The sequence below is a fragment of the Passer domesticus genome, chromosome 4 (genome assembly GCF_036417665.1).
Source record: "Passer domesticus isolate bPasDom1 chromosome 4, bPasDom1.hap1, whole genome shotgun sequence".
Lineage (NCBI taxonomy): Eukaryota > Metazoa > Chordata > Aves > Passeriformes > Passeridae > Passer > Passer domesticus.
Genome location: NC_087477.1, coordinates 4267258 through 4274819, shown reverse-complemented (window position 1 = coordinate 4274819; position 7562 = coordinate 4267258).

Sequence of the window (7562 nt, the reverse complement as noted above, 5' to 3'; positions counted from 1 at the left end):
GTGATTTTTCAATTATTTAAGATAATAATCTGTGATTTTGTTCCAATTATTATTTTGATCATTTTCAATTATTATTTAATTATTTGCTAAAAAAGTTGTTTTGATTTTGTTTTGCTAATTGATTCTCTTTTTCGCCCTTCTTTTATTTCTTCTTATCTTTTTTTAATCTCTTTTCCTCTCTCTCTCTGTCATACTGTCCCTATTTTCTGAGGTATGCTACCAGCGTGAAGGAGACTTGAAGACCTGCTGATGAAGATCCTTTCAAGACAATCGTGAGTCGTGTGAGAGTCTGTCCGAAACTTCCCTCATTTTTTGCCTCTCGATCGTCATGAAAGCCAAGACCACCGGGGAAAGGGAAAGATCCTGTTCTGAAAATCCAGGTCTGTCTGGTCCACCAAGCCAGATTATTGCCTACGGGTGTGTTTGCTCAACTCATGGAACACTGCACCCAAGAAGGGGCAGTGTGCTCTCCTTCGCCTGCATCACCTAGCAACGCTAGTGCTGGAATTTCTCCACCCTTCTGACTTGGCTGGACTTTCTCTCTGGAATGACCTTTCTGGAGGTCACCACAAAAGGACCCTCCATTCACCGTACATCAACCACCGTGACAGATGGACTGAGATGGGAGAAGGTTCTCCCTCAAGGACTGAGATGTGCAACCCCTACATGGAAAAGCTCCCCTCTTTTCCCAAAAGGACTGAGACTGAAATCCCCACCGTAGGGTGAGGGAAGGTATGCGTGGGGACCGGAGCAAGTTTTGCAAGCGACCACTGGACCGAGAAGACAATGGTTCCTGCCTACGACATCTGCTGCTGACGATGCCTGTTCCTGATGGACTACTGATGGACTCCTTGTACCCTTTATCAATAGACTATTTTGAAATGGGTCCCCTTCCCCCATTTCAAAAGGACTATAAAAAAGGTTAGACCTGACTGATACCTTTGAGATCTCCCCTGACGTGAAGACGACAGGCCTCTTCGTTGACCGGACTTCGAGGGACTTTGTCATCTGCACGTCTGGTAGCTATATACCTCCTTGCCCTCCCTCTCTTCTTTTTCTTTTCCTTACTCTTTTCCCTTTCTTCATTCCCCTCTCTCTAACGCATCTTCTCTATGGCTATTTAATAAAAGTACACGTATTTTGATTTTACTGCAAATCCCCTTGTCGTGTCAGTTTTTGCACCCTGACATCAGTGAAAAAAAGCCTCCATGAATCACGTCCTTAGGACGGATCGTGTCACCTCCTGAACCCCCATTCTAAAAACCCCAAAATTCTACCCTTTCACCCTGAGACAAATTATTATTCTGCTTAAACTCTCATGACTTGTAGCTCTTCACGTAACATTGGTAATTTACTCCATGGGTCAAAATCAAAGACACCTCAAAGGCACAGGTGTCTTTGCCTTCATGCCAGGGTCTCTGAGCCCCCTGCCAGGGGTTCGAGCCACCCAGAGCTGCCAGAAGGATGTCCTGGGTTCCGACAAGGGGGGACTTTCCATCTTTAAGAACGAATGGCCAATTCAGAAGAGAACATAGAGCCTTATTCCCTGACTGGCAAGGAAGGGAATTATCGCCCGCCAGGGGCTGTGTACAAATCAGGAACAGGACAGGACTGCTGAGGAACGCTCCATCCTTTTAATGACCTAATTTTTGGCAAAAGATCTTCCCATATATATCAATTTAAAAACTTTGGTTTTGATTTTAATTAAAATTTCACCTTTGAAAGTCCAATAGAGGGGATCTGTAACATAAGAAAACAAAACCCATGCCTTTGCCAAAAAAGCTCTACGAAACCAACAACTGGCACATTTATAAATAGCATAAAATCAGAGTTTGCAGGTTCCACTGATGAACAAGGAACGTCAGGCGTGACCTGTGATCCTTGTGTTTGGCTCACGTTTGCGTACTTGAATGAATTGTCATAATTGCTTTTAATCAAGGAGAGTACATTGGCTATTTTAGGCTTGGAAATTTTCCTTTGGTTTGAAGAGGAAAGTAATAAAGTCTCTTTGGCCACCATTGATTTCACTGCCACTAGCACAGAGTTATTATTATCGTGGTGGGCGTTTTTATCAAGACTCCAAGGCCCCTTGCCATTATGATTGTGGTCTATTTTAGATGGATTCTGCACGCTGAGGTTTGAGTAGTTCCAAGTCTGTGTCTTATGTTTCTAACTGACATCTTTCAAAAGCAGAATGAGCTCTCTCCCTCTGGCTTGTCAGCGTTAGAGCTTGGTTCCGCATGAACCACATTGGATAATGTTCATCTGATGTCTGGCCAAATTCCACTGTAATTCCTTGGCCTGAGGAATATCAGGAAGACCTGCTGAGCTCCATGAACACTGTCAGCTGCATGGAAGAGAAGGTCCTTGACTTTACTGAAGAAACTGGAGCTCAGCTTAGGTTAGATGTTCTTGAGCAGGAGAAAGGCTGGAATCGTTTTCCCGAGGCCTGTGTGCCCAGACGGACTGAGATCTGGGGAGCAGCTGGGTGTTTCTGCACATGGATGTAAGGGGACTGCCAGGCAGCTGAAGCCTTAACACAGGCAAACACTCCCCAACTCTTCTCAGTCAACACTTCGCTTTGCGTTTCAAATTGTTCCCACTTGTCTGTCTGTGAAGATGCCCCTAAAACCACAAGGCAAGCCTCTCAGAACTGGTGTTACATTTCCAGCAATGAAGAAAAGAAACCCAAAGCCAACAAAGTTTCTAAAACAATGATTTTTAGAGAAGAACTTAATTCCCTGTGCAGTGTCTTCTCACTGGGAAACATGCTGGAAGCCTGGGAATGAGGGTGTAAATGGCTCAGAGTCTCTTCTGCTTCTTTTCCAGTGCTGCTGAAACACCTAGTGACCGTGTTTTTTCTCATAGCCCAAGCCACGTTCTCCTCATCACCAAGCCAGAGCCTGGTGATGTGGAGAGCCTGCCAAAACCCCCTGTTTGTTTCCTGGCACTTTCTGGGATGGGCCTACCATTAATGCATTGACTTGAGTAGCCAAATGAGCAGAGAGTGACCATAGGGATGGCACCTCTCCTTCTTCTGACCATGGAAAGTTTTCTTTTGCTGCATAAGGGAAGCTGAAATTTTCCGACTGCTGAGAGGTGAGCTGCAGGTGTTTCCTGTGTGCCCAAGCAGGCATTTTCATCCCAACACATTTCTGCAGGCATCTTAATGTGTCTGTGTGGAATTTGAGATTTAAATGTTTGTTTCCTTACCTGAGGAATACCTGGTGGATTTCCTTTCTTTCCTTCCAATTACCATTGTTTTCAAGAACAAAGGAGAGAACTTGATGAGTTTTGTTTTATGGCAGCTCTGCTTAAGGGACCAACAAGCACTGCAGAGATGCCTTTCTTGTACTAATCCTTGGAAATAGCAGAGTTAGTATAGCAAAGTCCCTCTTCCAAAAAGCCTATCAAGCTGGTGTGAATTCTCAGAGAATCAAACATGCTTTGCTGATGTAGTTCCCACTTGTTAGGTCAGTCAATGAAATCAGCTGCCAAGGCAAGATCTGCAGGATGTTGGAAAAGATGTGGGGTTTGGGTTTTTTGTTGGTGAAGGAAAGTCATCTCTGGGTCTCTGCCAGGGCAGAAACTGCCACTGCAGAGTGGAGCTTAAACAATGGGCTCAGGGAGAGCAGTTACAGATGGGGAAAGCAGCAGGTGGAACCTCCCTGTTTCCTTTTTCCCCAGCCTCAAATCCTGATAGGCACAGGAGGGAAACTAAAGCTGCAGGAGCCCAAGATGTTTGAACCTTGCCTGTGTGACTTCCTGAGCTGCTGCCTGCAGGCAGACGAGGAGCGGCGCTGGTCTGCCAAGGAGCTCCTGCAGGTAAAATGAAAAGGGGCTGCAGGTGAAAGAGGGTGCGAGGGATGGGCTCCTCCTCCATGGAAGTCCAAGGCATCAGATGAGCCCCCTTCCTCCTCACCTGCACTCTTGGTGCTCTTGAAATGAAAACGGTGAGGAGTCCTAGACTGGGCTGGGCTGGCAGGGCCCTGTAAAGGTCATCAGGTGCAAGTGTCCTGCAATGAGCAGGGACATCTTTAAAGAGATCAGATTGCTCAGAGCCATTTTCCACCTGACCTGGAATGGTTCCAGGGATGAGGCACCTACAAGCTCTTGGGGACCCGTGTGCCAGTGTTGCAGAATGCTCTTAGTAAACAAGTTCTACCTAAGATCTACTCTGATTGCATCCCCTTTGTGTTTAGAAATATTTTCCCACATTCTGTTGTAACTGGCACTGTTCAAAAAAGGTGTCCCCCACTTTCTTCAAAGCCACACTGAATTTTGGAAAATGGCTGTAAAATCTCCTTGGGCCTGTTCTTCACACAAGTAAATAACTCCACCTCTCTCTGTTTTTCCTGAGAGGAGAGGTGCCCTGTCCTCTGACTGTTTTCTGTTGCCCTGTTTTGTAATTTGGTGGAGTGCCCCATTTTATCTAATGGCAAAAGAATTGAAGTAGAGCAATGCAGGGTACAGAGACATGCAAAGGTGGTGCAGGAACCCAAGGAAGCCAGGCTGGCTGAGTGGTCAGAGATTTGGCTGTGGGCAGGAGGGGCTGTGGGGGGCTCACTGTCAGCCTCTGAGGGGCCCTGGTTTGTGCCCCCAGCCCACCCTTCGAGGTTTCTGGCACGCAAACAGGGAGAGCTGAGAGGGACTTGTCCCAGCCCCATCTGCTGCCTGGCACGCTCAAGCAGACAGGAACTGCCCCAGGGTTACTGCCAGGTTGTGTGGCAGAGAGGGAAGTGCAGCAGCCAGTGCCACTGGGCTGTCCCTGCTGGGAAGGAAGGTGCCATCCAGCACAGGAGGGGCAGGGCATGGAAAGGCAGACACTGCTCTGTCTCCCTGTGGAAATCAGCCCAGTGCCTGTTGGTCAAAGACAAGGACCAATATGAGGCTTTGGAGTTTCCTGAAAGGAAGAAGCCTCAGGGCAGAAACACCATTTCTAGTGCACTGGCAGGGCAAAAATCCCAGCAAGATGAAGACATCACTATAAACAGATGAGTGGGAGTCTGGGCCAGGTTTGCCTGTGATGGCAAGGTCCTGCACATAAAGATGGAGGTTCAGATGGTTCCATTGTTCTACTTTGTGGGTTTTTGTAGGAACTAGAGGAATCCTCATGGAGCCAGTGAAGCACTGAGCTTGGAAAAGTCATGGTTCACCACTCTTCTTTGTTGTTGTTTTTTTTTTTTTTCTTTTTCCTGTGGACAGAATCCATTTGTAACATCATCCAAGCCAGCCTCCATCCTGGCACCACTCATCATTTAATTGCAGAAGAAGAAAAAAAGTATTAGGAGATGAGAATTTAACAATAATTTCAAGATGTTATCTTCATAAGAAATTTAGATTAGAAATGTAGAGTAGGATTGTAGAGTAGGATTGTTGAAGAGTTGAAGAGTTCTGTAGAATAGATTATACATTAGGATTGGATTTAAATAAACTTTCTGGAACATCAACTCATTTAGAAGACTTAGATTTAGGCTTAGGCTTAGGCTTAGGTTTAGGCTTAGGCTTAGGTTTAGGCTTAGGCTTAGGCTTAGTACTAGGTTTAGGAGTAGGTTTAGGACTAGGGTTACAGTTAGAGTTAGTATTATGACTAGGTTTGGGTTTGGGTTAGGGTTAGGGTTAGGGTTACAACTAGTCTTAGGGGGTTAGCATTAGGGTATGATTGTCTAATAGGTCTGCTGAGTAGGATTTGAAATTAATAAAATTTTTAAAACCACAACTCTCCTTGTAATTTCCTTCCTTCTTACTCTGTGAATAAGCTCATGATTTCCTTGTAAATTGTATGTTGTTTCTTAAAGGTGGAAGTTACCCCTACAGTGTCTTTGGCATGTTGTGAAATTGGGGAATGCTCATCTTCATTTATCCTCTCCAGACCATGCTGCTTTTGGAATATGACCCACTTGTCTGGTTTTGGTCAGCTGTAGTACCTCTATTTGAGGTAGAAAGGGCAATAGCATTTTCATGAAAAAACAAAGGAGAAATGGGACAGCCCAAATACTCTATGTGGATACAGGCTCTCTGCTGTGACTCAGGAGCATTCAAGATCCTGCCACTTGGGTTTGTATCCCCAAGTGCAATCTCTTTGGCAGAAGGAGAGCCTTGCTCAAGTGAGAAAGCAGAAGGATCAGAGAGGGGGCTCTGAAAGGTCTCCTCTGGTGCAGAGCTGGCAGCGCCTGTGAGGTGAGAGCGGGCCCGGCCTTGGCCGGGGTGCAGCCCCAGCAGAGGCCTGGCAGAGCCCGGAGCAGCCTGAGCCTGGGCAGAGGCAGGCTGGAAGGAGGCCCTTGGAGCTGCAGGAGGCAGCAGCCGGGCCCTGGGTGCCTCTTCCTGGCAGCGGGCGAATCCTCCGCTCTCAGAGCCCAGGTGGCAGCTGGCTGCTCCCGAGGGGAAGCGTAGCCGTGCTGGGCACATCCCAGACTGGAGGCACTGGCCGTCTGGAGTCCGCCCAGGAGCAGAGAAAGGCCAGGGGCAGCCGAGGGCCGGTGGCCTGGCTGAGGATTCCTACTCTTCTGCCGGCTGCCCTGTGACTCCTGGCAAAGGGCAGCAGTGTGTGCAGCACTCTGGGCAGCGGCGCAGGGAGCCGGGCTGCCGGGCAGGCTGGAGCACAGGGCAGCGTCCTTCAGGCACGGCACTTCTGCCAGGGCAACCCAGGCCAGCCTGAGGCACTGACAGCTTGGCAGCTCACATCTGCAGGAGCCAGTGCCTCCCACAGCTCTGCCAGGAAGCGCCTGCAGGCCTGCAGTTCTGCCCTGAGCCACAGCAAAGGTGTGAAATGCAGAGTGTTCTGCAGAAATATTCAGGGCAACCCAGGCCAGCCTGCTTTGTGCTCTCTGGAGCAGAGCAAGCACTGTGCAATGCTGCTCTGAGCTGCTGGGAGAGAGGGAATCAGGGTTGTGCCTGAGGGTTGCATTTGAGTAGTGAACTGATTTGGAAAAGAGCAGAATAATTTCAGCAGGCAATCTGTGTTTTCCTGATTAATTTCTGAAAGAAAGTCACCATGTGTTGCACACAGGTAGGGGTATTAGAAAAGAAAGGCCTTATAAAATCAGGCCTTGCTCTGCTCAATTACCAGCTGGCCTGTTATGTCTTCTATGTGCAGCTAGCTAACTTCCCATGTGAAAAATCATAAGAATGAGTGCAGTTAACACAGCAAGCTGTTGTGGTTAGAAAACAGTTTGCATCTGTAATAAACAGGAAATCTGACCCACGAGAGTCCACAGAGGAAAAATGTAAACACCTGAGTAACAGAGAAAGTCTTAGCACATACACACAAAAACACCTTCTTAAGCAATGAATGGTGTGGCAAGGAAACTACCAGGCAGTTGGAGTTGAACATGAGGGCTGTGAAAACCGCATAAAAATGTGTTATATTAATAAAGAATTGGCTTTCCCTGCATGAAGAAACTGAGTCCCAGTTGCTTTATTGACACAGCAATGTGGCAATGTGGCTCTTCACTCAGCAAGAGCATTTATAGGGTGTATTGATGAAACGCTTGTGTTTGATTCCCAGAAAAGGAAGGAGAGGCGTTAAGTGTAACAAATAGGGCTTAGTCTTGTGAATTTCT